At 34.6% G+C, this 24,744-nt stretch overlaps 3 non-coding genes across 3 annotated transcripts; all 3 read left to right on the top strand.

The window, feature by feature from the left end:
* Positions 1 to 1,208: 1,208 nt before the first annotated feature.
* On the top strand, positions 1,209 to 1,282 carry TRNAS-ACU (transfer RNA serine (anticodon ACU)). The gene has a single exon. It is a non-coding gene; the product is annotated as a tRNA-Ser (tRNA).
* Positions 1,283 to 8,215: 6,933 nt separating this feature from the next.
* TRNAS-ACU (transfer RNA serine (anticodon ACU)) lies at positions 8,216 to 8,289 on the top strand. Its single transcript has one exon. It is a non-coding gene; the product is annotated as a tRNA-Ser (tRNA).
* Positions 8,290 to 15,228: 6,939 nt separating this feature from the next.
* Positions 15,229 to 15,302, top strand: TRNAS-ACU (transfer RNA serine (anticodon ACU)). Its single transcript has one exon. It is a non-coding gene; the product is annotated as a tRNA-Ser (tRNA).
* The last annotated feature ends 9,442 nt before the right edge of the window (positions 15,303 to 24,744 follow it).

The raw sequence follows: 24,744 nt of genomic DNA, 5'->3' as shown, positions 1-24,744 counted from the left end.
AATGCTTATTAGCCTTTGTCAGTATCCACTTTTGCAAAGTGTCTCTGTGGTGCAATCAGTTAGTGTGTTTGGCTACTAACCAAAAGGTTGGTGGTTCAATCCCACCCAGGGATGTAAGTGACCTTGTGGTCAGGTTTTGGTGATCTTTAAGTGGACAAGTCAAAATTTCAAACCCCCTCTTATGATGTAGGGTACCTGGCCTTCTCTGATGTAATCAGAGTTAGATTTGATTAAGTGATTTTATAAAAAACAGCTAGGAAGCACAATTTAGCAGTGGGTTGCAAAGAAAAAAAATATGCTGGCAGAAAAATCCAATTGAGTGATTAAACAGCTCTTCATTTTCTGGCTTTATTTTTATGCTAACAAATTTGTTCTCTGAAAAGTGTCCACAAAGCCAAGTCTCTGATGAACACCTTTGTAAGGATGGTTTTTCACCTATTACTAAATTAAACTTGCTTCATTGGAAAGGCAGCAAGATGCATCCTCATTTCAATGTCTACTGAAATAATACAGGTTGACACCAGGAAACATTAACGCCAATGCATCCTTGCTGCTTTCTCATGTGGAAGTCTGTTTAATGTGAAAACAAGGTGATATCTAATTAGCACACAGGTAAGGAATTAAGAAAATCTTTATTTAAGGGTGAAGATGTTTCTCACAAAATCGTTGCCCCAATGCATCATTGAAATTCAAGCTGGAAAGATGATTTTAATATATCACTTGTACATTTTGTATTGCTCTTCTGGTGACAATGTAGTTTGTTTTTGTCAATTACCATTTTAATAATAGGGTAAAAAAAATTAAGTGGATTTTTGAAAGAAAACAATACTGTCAATATACTATTAAAACAAATTAAAATGGTAAAAGTTATTGTACTTTAAGTAAAAATAAAAGAGCAAAAATATCAATCCCAGTTTTGATTACTTAAATTAACAAAAAAAATGCATATAGCAAAGGATAGTTTCAATCTGCCTACCTCTGGGTTATGGGCCCAGCATGCTTCCATTGCAGTACTCTGCTGCACATGTAAGTGCAAGAGATCCTGAAGCACTCACTCATCATGGGAAAGTACCAATGTGTTTCTTGGTTGGTTGATGGGAGAAACATCTTACAAAAACTCTCCAGATTATTGACTTTTTAAAGTTTTTCTAGGAAACGTTCTAGATGTATGCTTATTAGCCTTTGTCAGGATGTACTTTTTACAAAGTGTCTCTGTGGCGCAATCGGTTAGTGTGTCTGGCTACTAACCAAAAGGTTGGTGGTTCAATCCCACCCAGGGACGTAATTGACATTGTTATCAGATTTTGGTGATCTTTAAGTAGACAAGTCAAAATTTCAAACCCCCTGTTATGGTGTAGGGTACCTGGCCTTCTCTGATGTAATCAGAGTTAGATTTGATTCAGTGATTTTATAAAAACAGATAGGAAGCACAATTTAGCAGTGGGTTGCAGAGAAAAAGAAATATGCTGGCAAAAAAAATCCAATTGAGTGATTAAACAGCTCTTCATTTTCTGGCTTTATTTTTATGCTAACAAATTTGTTCTCTGAAAAGTGTCCACAAAGCCAAGTCTCTGATTAACACCTTTGTAGGGATCGTTTTTCACCTATTACTAAATTAAACTTGCTTCATTGGAAAGGCAGCAAGATGCATCCTCATTTCAATTTCTACTGAAATAATACAGGTTGACACCAGGAAACATTAACGCCACTGCATCCTTGCTGCTTTCTCATGTGGAAGTCTGTTTAATGTGAAAACAAGGTGATATCTAATTAGCACACAGGTAAGGAATTAAGAAAATCTTTATTTAAGGGTGAAGATGTTTCTCACAAAATCGTTGCCCCAATGCATCATTGAAATTCAAGCTGGAAAGATGATTTTAATATATCACTTGTACATTTTGTATTGCTCTTCTGGTGACAATGTAGTTTGTTTTTGTCAATTACCCTTTTAATAATAGGGTAAAGAAAATTAAGTGGATTTTTTAAAGAAAACTATACTGTCAATATACTATTCAAACAAATTAAAATGGTAAAAGTTATTGTACTTCAAGTAAAAATAAAAGAGCAAAAATATCAATCCCAGTTTTGATTACTTAAATTAACAAAAAAAATGCATATAGCAAAGGATAGTTTCAATCTGCCTACCTCTGGGTTATGGGCCCAGCATGCTTCCATTGCAGTACTCTGCTGCACATGTACGTGCAAGAGATCCTGAAGCACTCACTCATCATGGGAAAGTACCAATGTGTTTCTTCATTGGTTGATGGAAGAAACATCTTACAAAAACTCTCCAGATTATTGACTCTTTAAAGATTTTCTAGGATACGTTCTAGATGTATGCTTATTAGACTTTGTCAGTATGTACTTTTTGCAAAGTGTCTCTGTGGCGCAATCGGTTAGTATGTCCGGCTACTATCAAAAAGGTTGGTGGTTCAATCCCAACCAGGGACATAATTGACCTTGTTATCAGATTTTGGTGATCTTTAAGTAGACAAGTCAAAATTTCAAACCCCCTGTTATGGTGTAGGGTACCTGGCCTTCTCTGATGTAATCAGAGTTAGATTTGATTCAGTGATTTTATAAAAACAGCTAGGAAGCACAATTTAGCAGTGGGTTGCAGAGAAAAAGAAATATGCTGGCAAAAAAAATCCAATTGAGTGATTAAACAGCTCTTCATTTTCTGGCTTTATTTTTATGCTAACAAATTTGTTCTTTGAAAAGTGTCCACAAAGCCAAGTCTCTGATTAACACCTTTGTAGGGATGGTTTTTCACCTATTACTAAATTAAACTTGCTTCATTGGAAAGGCAGCAAGATGCATCCTCATTTCAATGTCTACTGAAATAATACAGGTTGACACCAGGAAACATTAACGCCACTGTATCCTTGCTGCTTTCTCATGTGGAAGTCTGTTTAATGTGAAAACAAGGTGATATCTAATTAGCACACAGGTAAGGAATTAAGAAAATCTTTATTTAAGGGTGAAGATGTTTCTCACAAAATCGTTGCCCCAATGCATCATTGAAATTCAAGCTGGAAAGATGATTTTAATATATCACTTGTACATTTTGTATTGCTCTTCTGGTGACAATGTAGTTTGTTTTTGTCAATTACCATTTTAATAATAGGGTAAAGAAAATTAAGTGGATTTTTGAAAGAAAACAATACTGTCAATATACTATTAAAACAAATTAAAATGGTAAAAGTTATTGTACTTTAAGTAAAAATAAAAGAGCCAAAATATCAATCCCAGTTTTGGATTACTTTAACAAAAAAAAATGCATATAGCAGAGGATAGTTTCAATCTGCCTACCGTTGGGTTATGGGCCCAGCATGCTTCCATTGCTGTACTCTGCTGCACATGTAAGTGCAAGAGATCCTGAAGCACTCACTCATCATGGGAAAGTACCAATGTGTTTCTTCGTTGGTTGATGGAAGAAACATCTTACAAAAACTCTCCAGATTATTGACTTTTTAAAGTTTTTCTAGGAAACGTTTTAGATGAATGCTTATTAGCCTTTGTCAGTATGGACTTTTGCAAAGTGTCTCTGTGGCGCAATCAGTTAGTGTGCATGGCTATTAACCAAAAGGTTGGTGGTTCAATCCCACCCAGGGACGTATTTGACCTTGTTATCAGATTTTGGTGATCTTTAAGTAGACAAGTCAAAATTTCAAACCCCCTGTTCTGGTGTAGGGTACGTGGCCTTCTCTGATGGAGTTAGATTTGATTCAGTGATTTTAGAAAAACAGCTAGGAAGCACAATTTAGCAGTGGGTTGCAGAGAAAAAGAAATATGCTGGCAAAAAAAATCCAATTGAGTGATTAAACAGCTCTTAATTTTCTGGCTTTATTTTTATGCTAACAAATTTGTTCTCTGAAAAGTGTCCACAAAGCCAAGTCTCTGATTAACACCTTTGTAAGGATGGTTTTTAACCTATTACTAAATTAAACTTGCTTCATTGGAAAGGCAGCAAGATGCATCCTCATTTCAATGTCTACTGAAATAATACAGGTTGACACCAGGAAACATTAACGCCACTGCATCCTTGCTGCTTTCTCATGTGGAAGTCTGTTTAATGTGAAAACAAGGTGATATCTAATTAGCACACAGGTAAGGAATTAAGAAAATCTTTATTTAAGGGTGAAAATGTTTCTCACAAAATCGTTGCCCCAATGCATCATTGAAATTCAAGCTGGAAAGATGATTTTAATATATCACTTGTACATTTTGTATTGCTCTTCTGGTGACAATGTAGTTTGTTTTTGTCAATTACCATTTTAATAATAGGGTAAAAAAAATTAAGTGGATTTTTGAAAGAAAACAATACTGTCAATATACTATTAAAACAAATTAAAATGGTAAAAGTTATTGTACTGTAAGTAAAAATAAAAGAGCCAACATATCAATCCCAGTTTTGGATTACTTTAATTAACAAAAAAAAAATGCATATAGCAGAGGATAGTTTCAATCTGCCTACCTCTGGGTTATGTGCCCAGCATGCTTCCATTGCTGTACTCTGCTACACATGTAAGTGCAATAGATCCTGAAGCACTCACTCATCCTGGGAAAGTACCAATGTGTTTCTTCGTTGGTTGATGGAAGAAACATCTTACAAAAACTCTCCAGATTATTGACTTTTTAAAGTTTTTCTAGGAAACGTTTTAGATGAATGCTTATTAGCCTTTGTCAGTATGTACTTTTGCAAAGTGTCTCTGTGGCGCAATCAGTTAATGTGTATAGCTACTAACCAAAAGGTTGGTGGGTCAATCCCACCCAGGGACGTAATTGACCTTGTTATCAGATTTTGGTGATCTTTAAGTAGACAAGTCAAAATTTCAAACCCCCTCTTATGGTGTAGGGTACCTGGCCTTCTCTGATGTAATCAGAGTTAGATTTGATTCAGTGATTTTATAACAACAGCTAGGAAGCACAATTTAGCAGTGGGTTGCAGAGAAAAAGAAATATGCTGGCAAAAAAATCCAATTGAGTGATTAAACAGCTCTTCATTTTCTGGCTTTATTTTTATGCTAACAAATTTGTTCTCTGAAAAGTGTCCACAAAGCCAAGTCTCTGATTAACACCTTTGTAAGGATGGTTTTTCACCTATTACTAAATTAAACTTGCTTCATTGGAAAGGCAGCAAGATGCATCCTCATTTCAATGTCTACTGAAATAATACAGGTTGACACCAGGAAACATTAACGCCACTGCATCCTTGCTGCTTTCTCATGTGGAAGTCTGTTTAATGTGAAAACAAGGTGATATCTAATTAGCACACAGGTAAGGAATTAAGAAAATCTTTATTTAATGGTGAAAATGTTTCTCACAAAATCGTTGCCCCAATGCATCATTGAAATTCAAGCTGGAAAGATGATTTTAATTTATCACTTGTACATTTTGTATTGCTCTTCTGGTGACAATGTAGTTTGTTTTTGTCAATTACCATTTTAATAATAGGGTAAAGAAAATTAAGTGGATTTTTAAAAGAAAACAATACTTTCAATATACTATTAAAACAAATTAAAATAGTAAAAGTTATTGTACTTTAATGAAAAATAAAAGAGCTAAAATATCAATCCCAGTTTTGGATTACTTTAATTAAAAAAAAATACATATAGCAGAGGATAGTTTTAATCTGCCTACCTCTGGGTTATGGGCCCAGCATGCTTCCATTGCAGTACTCTGCTGCACATGTAAGTGCAAGCGATCCTGAAGCACTCACTCATCATGGGAAAGTACCAATGTGTTTCTTCGTTGGTTGATCTAAGAAACATCTTACAAAAACTCTCCAGATTATTGACTTTTTAAAGTTTTTCTAGGAAACGTTCTAGATGAATGCTTATTAGCCTTTGTCAGTATCCACTTTTGCAAAGTGTCTCTGTGGTGCAATCAGTTAGTGTGTTTGGCTACTAACCAAAAGGTTGGTGGTTCAATCCCACCCAGGGATGTAAGTGACCTTGTGGTCAGGTTTTGGTGATCTTTAAGTGGACAAGTCAAAATTTCAAACCCCCTCTTATGATGTAGGGTACCTGGCCTTCTCTGATGTAATCAGAGTTAGATTTGATTAAGTGATTTTATAAAAAACAGCTAGGAAGCACAATTTAGCAGTGGGTTGCAAAGAAAAAAAATATGCTGGCAGAAAAATCCAATTGAGTGATTAAACAGCTCTTCATTTTCTGGCTTTATTTTTATGCTAACAAATTTGTTCTCTGAAAAGTGTCCACAAAGCCAAGTCTCTGATGAACACCTTTGTAAGGATGGTTTTTCACCTATTACTAAATTAAACTTGCTTCATTGGAAAGGCAGCAAGATGCATCCTCATTTCAATGTCTACTGAAATAATACAGGTTGACACCAGGAAACATTAACGCCAATGCATCCTTGCTGCTTTCTCATGTGGAAGTCTGTTTAATGTGAAAACAAGGTGATATCTAATTAGCACACAGGTAAGGAATTAAGAAAATCTTTATTTAAGGGTGAAGATGTTTCTCACAAAATCGTTGCCCCAATGCATCATTGAAATTCAAGCTGGAAAGATGATTTTAATCTATAACTTGTACATTTTGTATTGCTCTTCTGGTGACAATGTAGTTTGTTTTTGTCAATTACCATTTTAATAATAGGGTAAAGAAAATTAAGTGGATTTTTGAAAGAAAACAATACTGTCAATATACTATTAAAACAAATTAAAATGGTAAAAGTTATTGTACTTTAAGTAAACATAAAATAGCTAACATATCAATCCCAGTTTTGGATTACTTTAATTAACAAAAAAAAATGCATATAGCAGAGGATAGTTTCAATCTGCCTACCTCTGGGTAATGGGCCCAGCATGCTTCCATTGCTGTACTCTGCTGCACATGTAAGTGCAAGAGATCCTGAAGCACTCACTCATCATGGGAAAGTACCAATGTGTTTCTTCGTTGTTGATTTAAGAAAATTCTTACAAAAACTCTCCAGATTATTGACTTTTTAAAGTTTTTCTAGGAAACGTTCTAGATTAATGCTTATTAGCCTTTGTCAGTATGCACTTTTTGCAAAGTGTCTCTGTGGCGCAATAGGTTAGTGTGTCTGGCTACTAACCAAAAGGTTGGTGGTTCAATCCCACCCAGGGATGTAATTGACCTTGTGATCAGGTTTGGGTGATCTTTAAGTAGACAAGTCAAAATTTCAAACCCCCTTTTATGTTGTAGGGTACCTGGCCTTCTCTGATGTAATCAGAGTTAGATTTGATTCAGTGATTTTATAAAAAACAGCTAGGAAGCACAATTTAGCAGTGGGTTGCAGAGAAAAAGAAATATGCTGGCAAAAAAAATCCAATTGAGTGATTAAACAGCTCTTCATTTTCTGGCTTTATTTTTATGCTAACAAATTTGTTCTCTGAAAAGTGTCCACAAAGCCAAGTCTCTGATTAACACCTTTGTAAGGATGGTTTTTAACCTATTACTAAATTAAACTTGCTTCATTGGAAAGGCAGCAAGATGCATCCTCATTTCAATGTCTACTGAAATAATACAGGTTGACACCAGGAAACATTAACGCCACTGCATCCTTGCTGCTTTCTCATGTGGAAGTCTGTTTAATGTGAAAACAAGGTGATATCTAATTAGCACACAGGTAAGGAATTAAGAAAATCTTTATTTAAGGGTGAAAATGTTTCTCACAAAATCGTTGCCCCAATGCATCATTGAAATTCAAGCTGGAAAGATGATTTTAATATATCACTTTTACATTTTGTATTGCTCTTCTGGTGACAATGTAGTTTGTTTTTGTAAATTACCATTTTAATAATAGGGTAAAGAAAATTAAGTGGATTTTTGAAAGAAAACTATACTGTCAATATACTATTAAAACAAATTAAAATGGTAAAAGTTATTGTACTTTAAGTAAAAATAAAAGAGCAAAAATATCAATCCCAGTTTTGATTACTTAAATTAACAAAAAAAAAATGCATATAGCAAAGGATAGTTTCAATCTGCCTACCTCTGGGTTATGGGCCCAGCATGCTTCCATTGCAGTACTCTGCTGCACATGTAAGTGCAAGAGATCCTGAAGCACTCACTCATCATGGGAAAGTACCAATGTGTTTCTTCGTTGGTTGATCTAAGAAACATCTTACAAAAACTCTCCAGATTATTGACTTTTTAAAGTTTTTCTAGGAAACGTTCTAGATGTATGCTTATTAGCCTTTGTCAGTATGTACTTTTTACAAAGTGTCTCTGTGGCGCAATCGGTTAGTGTGTCTGGCTACTAACCAAAAGGTTGGTGGTTCAATCCCACCCAGGGACGTAATTGACCTTGTTATCAGATTTTGGTGATCTTTAAGTAGACAAGTCAAAATTTCAAACCCCCTGTTATGGTGTAGGGTACCTGGCCTTCTCTGATGTAATCAGAGTTAGATTTGATTCAGTGATTTTATAAAAACAGATAGGAAGCACAATTAAGCAGTGGGTTGCAGAGAAAAAGAAATATGCTGGCAAAAAAAATCCAATTGAGTGATTAAACAGCTCTTCATTTTCTGGCTTTATATTTATGCTAACAAATTTGTTCTCTGAAAAGTGTCCACAAAGCCAAGTCTCTGATTAACACCTTTGTAAGGATGGTTTTTAACCTATTACTAAATTAAACTTGCTTCATTGGAAAGGCAGCAAGATGCATCCTCATTTCAATGTCTACTGAAATAATACAGGTTGACACCAGGAAACATTAACGCCACTGCATCCTTGCTGCTTTCTCATGTGGAAGTCTGTTTAATGTGAAAACAAGGTGATATCTAATTAGCACACAGGTAAGGAATTAAGAAAATCTTTATTTAAGGGTGAAAATGTTTCTCACAAAATCGTTGCCCCAATGCATCATTGAAATTCAAGCTGGAAAGATGATTTTAATATATCACTTGTACATTTTGTATTGCTCTTCTGGTGACAATGTAGTTTGTTTTTGTAAATTACCATTTTAATAATAGGGTAAAGAAAATTAAGTGGATTTTTGAAAGAAAACAATACTGTCAATATACTATTAAAACAAATTAAAATGGTAAAAGTTATTGTACTGTAAGTAAAAATAAAAGAGCCAACATATCAATCCCAGTTTTGGATTACTTTAATTAAAAAAAAAAAATGCATATAGCAGAGGATAGTTTCAATCTGCCTACCTCTGGGTTATGTGCCCAGCATGCTTCCATTGCTGTACTCTGCTGCACATGTAAGTGCAATAGATCCTGAAGCACTCACTCATCCTGGGAAAGTACCAATGTGTTTCTTCGTTGGTTGATGGAAGAAACATCTTACAAAAACTCTCCAGATTATTGACTTTTTAAAGTTTTTCTAGGAAACGTTTTAGATGAATGCTTATTAGCCTTTGTCAGTATGTACTTTTGCAAAGTGTCTCTGTGGCGCAATCAGTTAGTGTGTATGGCTATTAACCAAAAGGTTGGTGGTTCAATCCCACCCAGGGATGTAATTGACCTTGTTATCAGATTTTGGTGATCTTTAAGTAGACAAGTCAAAATTTCAAACCCCCTCTTATGGTGTAGGGTACCTGGCCTTCTCTGATGTAATCAGAGTTAGATTTGATTCAGTGATTTTATAAAAACAGCTAGGAAGCACAATTTAGCAGTGGGTTGCAGAGAAAAAGAAATATGCTGGCAAAAAAATCCAATTGGGTGATTAAACAGCTCTTCATTTTCTGGCTTTATTTTTATGCTAACAAATTTGTTCTCTGAAAAGTGTCCACAAAGCCAAGTCTCTGATTAACACCTTTGTAAGGATGGTTTTTCACCTATTACTAAATTAAACTTGCTTCATTGGAAAGGCAGCAAGATGCATCCTCATTTCAATGTCTACTGAAATAATACAGGTTGACACCAGGAAACATTAACGCCACTGCATCCTTGCTGCTTTCTCATGTGGAAGTCTGTTTAATGTGAAAACAAGGTGATATCTAATTAGTACACAGGTAAGGAATTAAGAAAATCTTTATTTAAGGGTGAAAATGTTTCTCACAAAATCGTTGCCCCAATGCATCATTGAAATTCAAGCTGGAAAGATGATTTTAATATATCACTTGTACATTTTGTATTGCTCTTCTGGTGACAATGTAGTTTGTTTTTGTCAATTACCATTTTAATAATAGGGTAAAGAAAATTAAGTGGATTTTTAAAAGAAAACAATACTTTCAATATACTATTAAAACAAATTAAAATAGTAAAAGTTATTGTACTTTAATGAAAAATAAAAGAGCAAAAATATCAATCCCAGTTTTGATTACTTAAATTAACAAAAAAAATGCATATAGCAAAGGATAGTTTCAATCTGCCTACCTCTGGGTTATGGGCCCAGCATGCTTCCATTGCAGTACTCTGCTGCACATGTAAGTGCAAGAGATCCTGAAGCACTCACTCATCATGGGAAAGTACCAATGTGTTTCTTCGTTGGTGGATGGAAGAAACATCTTACAAAAACTCTCCAGATTATTGACTTTTTAAAGTTTTTCTAGGAAACGTTTTAGATGAATGCTTATTAGCCTTTGTCAGTATGTACTTTTGAAAAGTGTCTCTGTGGTGCAATCAGTTAGTGTGTATGGCTATAAACCAAAAGGTTGGTGGTTCAATCCCACCCAGGGACGTAATTGACCTTGTTATCAGATTTTGGTGATCTTTAAGTAGACAAGTCAAAATTTCAAACCCCCTCTTATGGTGTAGGGTACCTGGCCTTCTCTGATGTAATCAGAGTTAGATTTGATTCAGTGATTTTATAAAAACAGCTAGGAAGCACAATTTAGCAGTGGGTTGCAGAGAAAAAGAAATATGCTGGCAAAAAAATCCAATTGAGTGATTAAACAGCTCTTAATTTTCTGGCTTTATTTTTATGCTAACAAATTTGTTCTTTGAAAAGTGTCCACAAAGCCAAGTCTCTGATTAACACCTTTGTAGGGATGGTTTTTAACCTATTACTAAATTAAACTTGCTTCATTGGAAAGGCAGCAAGATGCATCCTCATTTCAATGTCTACTGAAATAATACAGGTTGACACCAGGAAACATTAACGCCACTGCATCCTTGCTGCTTTCTCATGTGGAAGTCTGTTTAATGTGAAAACAAGGTGATATCTAATTAGCACACAGGTAAGGAATTAAGAAAATCTTTATTTAAGGGTGAAAATGTTTCTCACAAAATCGTTGCCCCAATGCATCATTGAAATTCAAGCTGGAAAGATGATTTTAATATATCACTTGTACATTTTGTATTGCTCTTCTGGTGACAATGTAGTTTGTTTTTGTCAATTACCATTTTAATAATAGGGTAAAAAAAATTAAGTGGATTTTTGAAAGAAAACAATACTGTCAATATACTATTAAAACAAATTAAAATGGTAAAAGTTATTGTACTGTAAGTAAAAATAAAAGAGCCAACATATCAATCCCAGTTTTGGATTACTTTAATTAACAAAAAAAAAATGCATATAGCAGAGGATAGTTTCAATCTGCCTACCTCTGGGTTATGTGCCCAGCATGCTTCCATTGCTGTACTCTGCTGCACATGTAAGTGCAATAGATCCTGAAGCACTCACTCATCCTGGGAAAGTACCAATGTGTTTCTTCGTTGGTTGATGGAAGAAACATCTTACAAAAACTCTCCAGATTATTGACTTTTTAAAGTTTTTCTAGGAAACGTTTTAGATGAATGCTTATTAGCCTTTGTCAGTATGTACTTTTGCAAAGTGTCTCTGTGGCGCAATCAGTTAATGTGTATAGCTACTAACCAAAAGGTTGGTGGGTCAATCCCACCCAGGGACGTAATTGACCTTGTTATCAGATTTTGGTGATCTTTAAGTAGACAAGTCAAAATTTCAAACCCCCTCTTATGGTGTAGGGTACCTGGCCTTCTCTGATGTAATCAGAGTTAGATTTGATTCAGTGATTTTATAACAACAGCTAGGAAGCACAATTTAGCAGTGGGTTGCAGAGAAAAAGAAATATGCTGGCAAAAAAATCCAATTGAGTGATTAAACAGCTCTTCATTTTCTGGCTTTATTTTTATGCTAACAAATTTGTTCTCTGAAAAGTGTCCACAAAGCCAAGTCTCTGATTAACACCTTTGTAAGGATGGTTTTTCACCTATTACTAAATTAAACTTGCTTCATTGGAAAGGCAGCAAGATGCATCCTCATTTCAATGTCTACTGAAATAATACAGGTTGACACCAGGAAACATTAACGCCACTGCATCCTTGCTGCTTTCTCATGTGGAAGTCTGTTTAATGTGAAAACAAGGTGATATCTAATTAGCACACAGGTAAGGAATTAAGAAAATCTTTATTTAATGGTGAAAATGTTTCTCACAAAATCGTTGCCCCAATGCATCATTGAAATTCAAGCTGGAAAGATGATTTTAATTTATCACTTGTACATTTTGTATTGCTCTTCTGGTGACAATGTAGTTTGTTTTTGTCAATTACCATTTTAATAATAGGGTAAAGAAAATTAAGTGGATTTTTAAAAGAAAACAATACTTTCAATATACTATTAAAACAAATTAAAATAGTAAAAGTTATTGTACTTTAATGAAAAATAAAAGAGCTAAAATATCAATCCCAGTTTTGGATTACTTTAATTAAAAAAAAATACATATAGCAGAGGATAGTTTTAATCTGCCTACCTCTGGGTTATGGGCCCAGCATGCTTCCATTGCAGTACTCTGCTGCACATGTAAGTGCAAGCGATCCTGAAGCACTCACTCATCATGGGAAAGTACCAATGTGTTTCTTCGTTGGTTGATCTAAGAAACATCTTACAAAAACTCTCCAGATTATTGACTTTTTAAAGTTTTTCTAGGAAACGTTCTAGATGAATGCTTATTAGCCTTTGTCAGTATCCACTTTTGCAAAGTGTCTCTGTGGTGCAATCAGTTAGTGTGTTTGGCTACTAACCAAAAGGTTGGTGGTTCAATCCCACCCAGGGATGTAAGTGACCTTGTGGTCAGGTTTTGGTGATCTTTAAGTGGACAAGTCAAAATTTCAAACCCCCTCTTATGATGTAGGGTACCTGGCCTTCTCTGATGTAATCAGAGTTAGATTTGATTAAGTGATTTTATAAAAAACAGCTAGGAAGCACAATTTAGCAGTGGGTTGCAAAGAAAAAAAATATGCTGGCAGAAAAATCCAATTGAGTGATTAAACAGCTCTTCATTTTCTGGCTTTATTTTTATGCTAACAAATTTGTTCTCTGAAAAGTGTCCACAAAGCCAAGTCTCTGATGAACACCTTTGTAAGGATGGTTTTTCACCTATTACTAAATTAAACTTGCTTCATTGGAAAGGCAGCAAGATGCATCCTCATTTCAATGTCTACTGAAATAATACAGGTTGACACCAGGAAACATTAACGCCAATGCATCCTTGCTGCTTTCTCATGTGGAAGTCTGTTTAATGTGAAAACAAGGTGATATCTAATTAGCACACAGGTAAGGAATTAAGAAAATCTTTATTTAAGGGTGAAGATGTTTCTCACAAAATCGTTGCCCCAATGCATCATTGAAATTCAAGCTGGAAAGATGATTTTAATCTATAACTTGTACATTTTGTATTGCTCTTCTGGTGACAATGTAGTTTGTTTTTGTCAATTACCATTTTAATAATAGGGTAAAGAAAATTAAGTGGATTTTTGAAAGAAAACAATACTGTCAATATACTATTAAAACAAATTAAAATGGTAAAAGTTATTGTACTTTAAGTAAACATAAAATAGCTAACATATCAATCCCAGTTTTGGATTACTTTAATTAACAAAAAAAATGCATATAGCAGAGGATAGTTTCAATCTGCCTACCTCTGGGTAATGGGCCCAGCATGCTTCCATTGCTGTACTCTGCTGCACATGTAAGTGCAAGAGATCCTGAAGCACTCACTCATCATGGGAAAGTACCAATGTGTTTCTTCGTTGTTGATTTAAGAAAATTCTTACAAAAACTCTCCAGATTATTGACTTTTTAAAGTTTTTCTAGGAAACGTTCTAGATTAATGCTTATTAGCCTTTGTCAGTATGCACTTTTTGCAAAGTGTCTCTGTGGCGCAATAGGTTAGTGTGTCTGGCTACTAACCAAAAGGTTGGTGGTTCAATCCCACCCAGGGATGTAATTGACCTTGTGATCAGGTTTGGGTGATCTTTAAGTAGACAAGTCAAAATTTCAAACCCCCTTTTATGTTGTAGGGTACCTGGCCTTCTCTGATGTAATCAGAGTTAGATTTGATTCAGTGATTTTATAAAAAACAGCTAGGAAGCACAATTTAGCAGTGGGTTGCAGAGAAAAAGAAATATGCTGGCAAAAAAAATCCAATTGAGTGATTAAACAGCTCTTCATTTTCTGGCTTTATTTTTATGCTAACAAATTTGTTCTCTGAAAAGTGTCCACAAAGCCAAGTCTCTGATTAACACCTTTGTAAGGATGGTTTTTAACCTATTACTAAATTAAACTTGCTTCATTGGAAAGGCAGCAAGATGCATCCTCATTTCAATGTCTACTGAAATAATACAGGTTGACACCAGGAAACATTAACGCCACTGCATCCTTGCTGCTTTCTCATGTGGAAGTCTGTTTAATGTGAAAACAAGGTGATATCTAATTAGCACACAGGTAAGGAATTAAGAAAATCTTTATTTAAGGGTGAAAATGTTTCTCACAAAATCGTTGCCCCAATGCATCATTGAAATTCAAGCTGGAAAGATGATTTTAATATATCACTTGTACATTTTGTATTGCTCTTCTGGTGACAATGTAGTTTGTTTTTGTAAATTACCATTTTAATAATAGGGTAAAGAAAATTAAGTGGATTTTTGAAAGAAAACTATACTGTCAATATACTATTAAAACAAATTAAAATGGTAAAAGTTATTGTACTTTAAGTAAAAATAAAAGAGCAAAAATATCAATCCCAGTTTTGATTACTTAAATTAACAAAAAAAAAATGCATATAGCAAAGGATAGTTTCAATCTGCCTACCTCTGGGTTATGGGCCCAGCATGCTTCCATTGCAGTACTCTGCTGCACATGTAAGTGCAAGAGATCCTGAAGCACTCACTCATCATGGGAAAGTACCAATGTGTTTCTTCGTTGGTTGATCTAAGAAACATCTTACAAAAACTCTCCAGATTATTGACTTTTTAAAGTTTTTCTAGGAAACGTTCTAGATGTATGCTTATTAGCCTTTGTCAGTATGTACTTTTTACAAAGTGTCTCTGTGGCGCAATCGGTTAGTGTGTCTGGCTACTAACCAAAAGGTTGGTGGTTCAATCCCACCCAGGGACGTAATTGACCTTGTTATCAGATTTTGGTGATCTTTAAGTAGACAAGTCAAAATTTCAAACCCCCTGTTATGGTGTAGGGTACCTGGCCTTCTCTGATGTAATCAGAGTTAGATTTGATTCAGTGATTTTATAAAAACAGATAGGAAGCACAATTAAGCAGTGGGTTGCAGAGAAAAAGAAATATGCTGGCAAAAAAAATCCAATTGAGTGATTAAACAGCTCTTCATTTTCTGGCTTTATATTTATGCTAACAAATTTGTTCTCTGAAAAGTGTCCACAAAGCCAAGTCTCTGATTAACACCTTTGTAAGGATGGTTTTTAACCTATTACTAAATTAAACTTGCTTCATTGGAAAGGCAGCAAGATGCATCCTCATTTCAATGTCTACTGAAATAATACAGGTTGACACCAGGAAACATTAACGCCACTGCATCCTTGCTGCTTTCTCATGTGGAAGTCTGTTTAATGTGAAAACAAGGTGATATCTAATTAGCACACAGGTAAGGAATTAAGAAAATCTTTATTTAAGGGTGAAAATGTTTCTCACAAAATCGTTGCCCCAATGCATCATTGAAATTCAAGCTGGAAAGATGATTTTAATATATCACTTGTACATTTTGTATTGCTCTTCTGGTGACAATGTAGTTTGTTTTTGTAAATTACCATTTTAATAATAGGGTAAAGAAAATTAAGTGGATTTTTGAAAGAAAACAATACTGTCAATATACTATTAAAACAAATTAAAATGGTAAAAGTTATTGTACTGTAAGTAAAAATAAAAGAGCCAACATATCAATCCCAGTTTTGGATTACTTTAATTAAAAAAAAAAATGCATATAGCAGAGGATAGTTTCAATCTGCCTACCTCTGGGTTATGTGCCCAGCATGCTTCCATTGCTGTACTCTGCTGCACATGTAAGTGCAATAGATCCTGAAGCACTCACTCATCCTGGGAAAGTACCAATGTGTTTCTTCGTTGGTTGATGGAAGAAACATCTTACAAAAACTCTCCAGATTATTGACTTTTTAAAGTTTTTCTAGGAAACGTTTTAGATGAATGCTTATTAGCCTTTGTCAGTATGTACTTTTGCAAAGTGTCTCTGTGGCGCAATCAGTTAGTGTGTATGGCTATTAACCAAAAGGTTGGTGGTTCAATCCCACCCAGGGATGTAATTGACCTTGTTATCAGATTTTGGTGATCTTTAAGTAGACAAGTCAAAATTTCAAACCCCCTCTTATGGTGTAGGGTACCTGGCCTTCTCTGATGTAATCAGAGTTAGATTTGATTCAGTGATTTTATAAAAACAGCTAGGAAGCACAATTTAGCAGTGGGTTGCAGAGAAAAAGAAATATGCTGGCAAAAAAATCCAATTGAGTGATTAAACAGCTCTTCATTTTCTGGCTTTATTTTTATGCTAACAAATTTGTTCTCTGAAAAGTGTCCACAAAGCCAAGTCTCTGATTAACACCTTTGTAAGGATGGTTTTTCACCTATTACTAAATTAAACTTGCTTCATTGGAAAGGCAGCAAGATGCATCCTCATTTCAATGTCTACTGAAATAATACAGGTTGACACCAGGAAACATTAACGCCACTGCATCCTTGCTGCTTTCTCATGTGGAAGTCTGTTTAATGTGAAAACAAGGTGATATCTAATTAGTACACAGGTAAGGAATTAAGAAAATCTTTATTTAAGGGTGAAAATGTTTCTCACAAAATCGTTGCCCCAATGCATCATTGAAATTCAAGCTGGAAAGATGATTTTAATATATCACTTGTACATTTTGTATTGCTCTTCTGGTGACAATGTAGTTTGTTTTTGTCAATTACCATTTTAATAATAGGGTAAAGAAAATTAAGTGGATTTTTAAAAGAAAACAATACTTTCAATATACTATTAAAACAAATTAAAATAGTAAAAGTTATTGTACTTTAATGAAAAATAAAAGAGCAAAAATATCAATCCCAGTTTTGATTACTTAAATTAACAAAAAAAATGCATATAGCAAAGGATAGTTTCAATCTGCCTACCTCTGGGTTATGGGCCCAGCATGCTTCCATTGCAGTACTCTGCTGCACATGTAAGTGCAAGAGATCCTGAAGCACTCACTCATCATGGGAAAGTACCAATGTGTTTCTTCGTTGGTGGATGGAAGAAACATCTTACAAAAACTCTCCAGATTATTGACTTTTTAAAGTTTTTCTAGGAAACGTTTTAGATGAATGCTTATTAGCCTTTGTCAGTATGTACTTTTGAAAAGTGTCTCTGTGGTGCAATCAGTTAGTGTGTATGGCTATAAACCAAAAGGTTGGTGGTTCAATCCCACCCAGGGACGTAATTGACCTTGTTATCAGATTTTGGTGATCTTTAAGTAGACAAGTCAAAATTTCAAACCCCCTCTTATGGTGTAGGGTACCTGGCCTTCTCTGATGTAATCAGAGTTAGATTTGATTCAGTGATTTTATAAAAACAGCTAGGAAGCACAATTTAGCAGTGGGTTGCAGAGAAAAAGAAATATGCTGGCAAAAAAATCCAATTGAGTGATTAAACAGCTCTTAATTTTCTGGCTTTATTTTTATGCTAACAAATTTGTTCTTTGAAAAGTGTCCACAAAGCCAAGTCTCTGATTAACACCTTTGTAGGGATGGTTTTTCACCTATTACTAAATTAAATTTGCTTCATTGGAAAGGCAGCAAGATGCATCCTCATTTCAATGTCTACTGAAATAATACGGGTTGACACAAGGAAACATTAACGCCACTGCATCCTTGCTGCTTTCTCATGTGGAAGTCTGTTTAATGTGAAAACAAGGTGATATCTAATTAGCACACAGGTAAGGAATTAAGAAAATCTTTATTTAAGGGTGAAGATGTTTCTCACAAAATCGTTGCCCCAATGCATCATTGAAATTCAAGCTGGAAAGATGATTTTAATATATCACTTGTACATTTTGTATTGCTCTTCTGGTGACAATGTAGTTTGTTTTTGTCAATTACCCTTTTAATAATAGGGTAAAGAAAATTAAGTGGATTTTTTAAAGAAAACTATACTGTCAATATACTATTAAAACAAATTAAAATGGTAAAAGTTATTGTACTTTAAGTAAAAATAAAAGAGCAAAAATATCAATCCCAGTTTTGATTTCTTAAATTAACAAAAAAAAATGCATATAGCAAAGGATAGTTTCAATCTGCCTACCTCTGGGTTATGGGCCCAGCATGCTTCCATTGCAGTACTCTGCTGCACATGTAAGTGCAAGAGATCCTGAAGCACTCAGTCATCATGGGAAAGTACCAATGTGTTTCTTCGTTGGTTGATGGAAGAAACATCTTACAAAAACTCTCCAGATTATTGACTTTTTAAAGTTTTTCTAGGAAACGTTTTAGATGAATGCTTATTAGCCTTTGTCAGTATGGACTTTTGCAAAGTGTCTCTGTGGCGCAATCAGTTAGTGTGCACGGCTATTAACCAAAAGGTTGGTGGTTCAATCCCACCCAGGGATGTATTTGACCTTGTTATCAGATTTTGGTGATCTTTAAGTAGACAAGTCAAAATTTCAAACCCCCTCTTATGGTGTAGGGTACCTGGCCTTCTCTGATGTAATCAGAGTTAGATTTGATTCAGTGATTTTATAAAAACAGCTAGGAAGCACAATTTAGCAGTGGGTTGCAGAGAAAAAGAAATATGCTGGCAAAAAAATCCAATTGAGTGATTAAACAGCTCTTCATTTTCTGGCTTTATTTTTATGCTAACAAATTTGTTCTCTGAAAAGTGTCCACAAAGCCAAGTCTCTGATTAACACCTTTGTAAGGATGGTTTTTCACCTATTACTAAATTAAACTTGCTTCATTGGAAAGGCAGCAAGATGCATCCTCATTTCAATGTCTACTGAAATAATACAGGTTGACACCAGGAAACATTAACGCCACTGCATCCTTGCTGCTTTCTCATGTGGAAGTCTGTTTAATGTGAAAACAAGGTGATATCTAATTTGCACACAGGTAAGGAATTAAGAAAATCTTTATTTAAGGGTGAAAATGTTTCTCACAAAATCGTTGCCCCAATGCATCATTGAAATTCAAGCTGGAAAGATGATTTTAATATATCACTTGTACATTTTGTATTGCTCTTCTGATGACAATGTAGTTTGTTTTTGTCAATTACCATTTTAATAATAGGGTAAAGAAAATTAAGTGGATTTTTAAAAGAAAACAATACTTTCAATATACTATTAAAACAAATTAAAATGGTAAAAGTTATTGTACTTTAATGAAAAATAAAAGAGCAAAAATATCAATCCCAGTTTTGGATTACTTTAATTAACAAAAAAAAATGCATATAGCAGAGGATAGTTTTAATCTGCCTACCTCTGGGTTATGGGCCCAGCATGCTTCCATTGCAGTACTCTGCTGCACATGTAAGTGCAAGAGATCCTGAAGCACTCACTCATCATGGGAAAGTACCAATGTGTTTCTTCGTTGGTGGATGGAAGAAACATCTTACAAAAACTCTCCAGATTATTGACTTTTTAAAGTTTTTCTAGGAAACATTTTAGATGAATGCTTATTAGCCTTTGTCAGTAGGTACTTTTGCAAAGTGTCTCTGTGGCGCAATCAGTTAGTGTGTACGGCTATAAACCAAAAGGTTGGTGGTTCAATCCCACCCAGGGACGTAATTGACCTTGTTATCAGATTTTGGTGATCTTTAAGTAGACAAGTCAAAATTTCAAACCCCCTCTTATGGTGTAGGGTACCTGGCCTTCTCTGATGTAATCAGAGTTAGATTTGATTCAGTGATTTTATAAAAACAGCTAGGAAGCACAATTTAGCAGTGGGTTGCAGAGAAAAAGAAATATGCTGGCAAAAAAAATCCAATTGAGTGATTAAACAGCTCTTAATTTTCTGGCTTTATTTTTATGCTAACAAATTTGTTCTTTGAAAAGTGTCCACAAAGCAAGTCTCTGATTAACACCTTTGTAGGGATGGTTTTTAACCTATTACTAAATTAAATTTGCTTCATTGGAAAGGCAGCAAGATGCATCCTCATTTCAATGTCTACTGAAATAATACGGGTTGACACAAGGAAACATTAACGCCACTGCATCCTTGCTGCTTTCTCATGTGGAAGTCTGTTTAATGTGAAAACAAGGTGATATCTAATTAGCACACAGGTAAGGAATTAAGAAAATCTTTATTTAAGGGTGAAGATGTTTCTCACAAAATCGTTGCCCCAATGCATCATTGAAAGTCAAGCTGGAAAGATGATTTTAATATATCACTTGTACATTTTGTATTGCTCTTCTGGTGACAATGTAGTTTGTTTTTGTCAATTACCCTTTTAATAATAGGGTAAAGAAAATTAAGTGGATTTTTTAAAGAAAACTATACTGTCAATATACTATTAAAACAAATTAAAATGGTAAAAGTTATTGTACTTTAAGTAAAAATAAAAGAGCAAAAATATCAATCCCAGTTTTGATTACTTAAATTAACAAAAAAATATGCATATAGCAAAGGATAGTTTCATTCTGCCTACCTCTGGGTTATGGGCCCAGCATGCTTCCATTGCAGTACTCTGCTGCACATGTAAGTGCAAGAGATCCTGAAGCACTCAGTCATCATGGGAAAGTACCAATGTGTTTCTTCATTGGTTGATGGAAGAAACATCTTACAAAAACTCTCCAGATTATTGACTTTTTAAAGTTTTTCTAGGAAACGTTTTAGATGAATGCTTATTAGCCTTTGTCAGTATGTACTTTTGCAAAGTGTCTCTGTGGCGCAATCAGTTAGTGTATATGGCTATTAACCAAAAGGTTGGTGGTTCAATCCCACCCAGGGACGTAATTGACCTTGTTATCAGATTTTGGTGATCTTTAAGTAGACAAGTCAAAATTTCAAACCCCCTCTTATGGTGTAGGGTACCTGGCCTTCTCTGATGTAATCAGAGTTAGATTTGATTCAGTGATTTTATAAAAACAGCTAGGAAGCACAATTTAGCAGTGGGTTGCAGAGAAAAAGAAATATGCTGGCAAAAAAATCCAATTGAGTGATTTAACAGCTCTTCATTTTCTGGCTTTATTTTTATGCTAACAAATTTGTTCTCTGAAAAGTGTCCACAAAGCCAAGTCTCTGATTAACACCTTTGTAAGGATGGTTTTTCACCTATTACTAAATTAAACTTGCTTCATTGGAAAGGCAGCAAGATGCATCCTCATTTCAATGTCTACTGAAATAATACAGGTTGACACCAGGAAACATTAACACCACTGCATCCTTGCTGCTTTCTCATGTGGAAGTCTGTTTAATGTGAAAACAAGGTGATATCTAATTAGCACACAGGTAAGGAATTAAGAAAATCTTTATTTAAGGGTGAAAATGTTTCTCACAAAATCGTTGCCCCAATGCATCATTGAAATTCAAGCTGGAAAGATGATTTTAATATATCACTTGTACATTTTGTATTGCTCTTCTGGTGACAATGTAGTTTGTTTTTGTAAATTACCATTTTAATAATAGGGTAAAGAAAATTAAGTGGATTTTTGAAAGAAAACAATACTGTCAATATACTATTAAAACAAATTAAAATGGTAAAAGTTATTGTACTGTAAGTAAAAATAAAAGAGCCAACATATCAATCCCAGTTTTGGATTACTTTAATTAAAAAAAAAAATGCATATAGCAGAGGATAGTTTCAATCTGCCTACCTCTGGGTTATGTGCCCAGCATGCTTCCATTGCTGTACTCTGCTGCACATGTAAGTGCAATAGATCCTGAAGCACTCACTCATCCTGGGAAAGTACCAATGTGTTTCTTCGTTGGTTGATGGAAGAAACATCTTACAAAAACTCTCCAGATTATTGACTTTTTAAAGTTTTTCTAGGAAACGTTTTAGATGAATGCTTATTAGCCTTTGTCAGTATGTACTTTTGCAAAGTGTCTCTGTGGCGCAATCAGTTAGTGTGTATGGCTATTAACCAAAAGGTTGGTGGTTCAATCCCACCCAGGGATGTAATTGACCTTGTTATCAGATTTTGGTGATCTTTAAGTAGACAAGTCAAAATTTCAAACCCCCTCTTATGGTGTAGGGTACCTGGCCTTCTCTGATGTAATCAGAGTTAGATTTGATTCAGTGATTTTATAAAAACAGCTAGGAAGCACAATTTAGCAGTGGGTTGCAGAGAAAAAGAAATATGCTGGCAAAAAAATCCAATTGAGTGATTAAACAGCTCTTCATTTTCTGGCTTTATTTTTATGCTAACAAATTTGTTCTCTGAAAAGTGTCCACAAAGCCAAGTCTCTGATTAACACCTTTGTAAGGATGGTTTTTCACCTATTACTAAATTAAACTTGCTTCATTGGAAAGGCAGCAAGATGCATCCTCATTTCAATGTCTACTGAAATAATACAGGTTGACACCAGGAAACATTAACGCCACTGCATCCTTGCTGCTTTCTCATGTGGAAGTCTGTTTAATGTGAAAACAAGGTGATATCTAATTAGTACACAGGTAAGGAATTAAGAAAATCTTTATTTAAGGGTGAAAATGTTTCTCACAAAATCGTTGCCCCAATGCATCATTGAAATTCAAGCTGGAAAGATGATTTTAATATATCACTTGTACATTTTGTATTGCTCTTCTGGTGACAATGTAGTTTGTTTTTGTCAATTACCATTTTAATAATAGGGTAAAGAAAATTAAGTGGATTTTTAAAAGAAAACAATACTTTCAATATACTATTAAAACAAATTAAAATAGTAAAAGTTATTGTACTTTAATGAAAAATAAAAGAGCAAAAATATCAATCCCAGTTTTGATTACTTAAATTAACAAAAAAAATGCATATAGCAAAGGATAGTTTCAATCTGCCTACCTCTGGGTTATGGGCCCAGCATGCTTCCATTGCAGTACTCTGCTGCACATGTAAGTGCAAGAGATCCTGAAGCACTCACTCATCATGGGAAAGTACCAATGTGTTTCTTCGTTGGTGGATGGAAGAAACATCTTACAAAAACTCTCCAGATTATTGACTTTTTAAAGTTTTTCTAGGAAACGTTTTAGATGAATGCTTATTAGCCTTTGTCAGTATGTACTTTTGAAAAGTGTCTCTGTGGTGCAATCAGTTAGTGTGTATGGCTATAAACCAAAAGGTTGGTGGTTCAATCCCACCCAGGGACGTAATTGACCTTGTTATCAGATTTTGGTGATCTTTAAGTAGACAAGTCAAAATTTCAAACCCCCTCTTATGGTGTAGGGTACCTGGCCTTCTCTGATGTAATCAGAGTTAGATTTGATTCAGTGATTTTATAAAAACAGCTAGGAAGCACAATTTAGCAGTGGGTTGCAGAGAAAAAGAAATATGCTGGCAAAAAAATCCAATTGAGTGATTAAACAGCTCTTAATTTTCTGGCTTTATTTTTATGCTAACAAATTTGTTCTTTGAAAAGTGTCCACAAAGCCAAGTCTCTGATTAACACCTTTGTAGGGATGGTTTTTCACCTATTACTAAATTAAATTTGCTTCATTGGAAAGGCAGCAAGATGCATCCTCATTTCAATGTCTACTGAAATAATACGGGTTGACACAAGGAAACATTAACGCCACTGCATCCTTGCTGCTTTCTCATGTGGAAGTCTGTTTAATGTGAAAACAAGGTGATATCTAATTAGCACACAGGTAAGGAATTAAGAAAATCTTTATTTAAGGGTGAAGATGTTTCTCACAAAATCGTTGCCCCAATGCATCATTGAAATTCAAGCTGGAAAGATGATTTTAATATATCACTTGTACATTTTGTATTGCTCTTCTGGTGACAATGTAGTTTGTTTTTGTCAATTACCCTTTTAATAATAGGGTAAAGAAAATTAAGTGGATTTTTTAAAGAAAACTATACTGTCAATATACTATTAAAACAAATTAAAATGGTAAAAGTTATTGTACTTTAAGTAAAAATAAAAGAGCAAAAATATCAATCCCAGTTTTGATTTCTTAAATTAACAAAAAAAAATGCATATAGCAAAGGATAGTTTCAATCTGCCTACCTCTGGGTTATGGGCCCAGCATGCTTCCATTGCAGTACTCTGCTGCACATGTAAGTGCAAGAGATCCTGAAGCACTCAGTCATCATGGGAAAGTACCAATGTGTTTCTTCGTTGGTTGATGGAAGAAACATCTTACAAAAACTCTCCAGATTATTGACTTTTTAAAGTTTTTCTAGGAAACGTTTTAGATGAATGCTTATTAGCCTTTGTCAGTATGGACTTTTGCAAAGTGTCTCTGTGGCGCAATCAGTTAGTGTGCACGGCTATTAACCAAAAGGTTGGTGGTTCAATCCCACCCAGGGATGTATTTGACCTTGTTATCAGATTTTGGTGATCTTTAAGTAGACAAGTCAAAATTTCAAACCCCCTCTTATGGTGTAGGGTACCTGGCCTTCTCTGATGT

This window comes from Pseudophryne corroboree, unplaced genomic scaffold (assembly GCF_028390025.1).
Source record: "Pseudophryne corroboree isolate aPseCor3 unplaced genomic scaffold, aPseCor3.hap2 scaffold_2052, whole genome shotgun sequence".
NCBI classification, from domain to species: Eukaryota; Metazoa; Chordata; class Amphibia; order Anura; family Myobatrachidae; genus Pseudophryne; species Pseudophryne corroboree.
The sequence above is the reverse complement of the archived record's forward strand: the minus strand, read 5'-3'. Positions and strand labels throughout refer to the sequence as shown.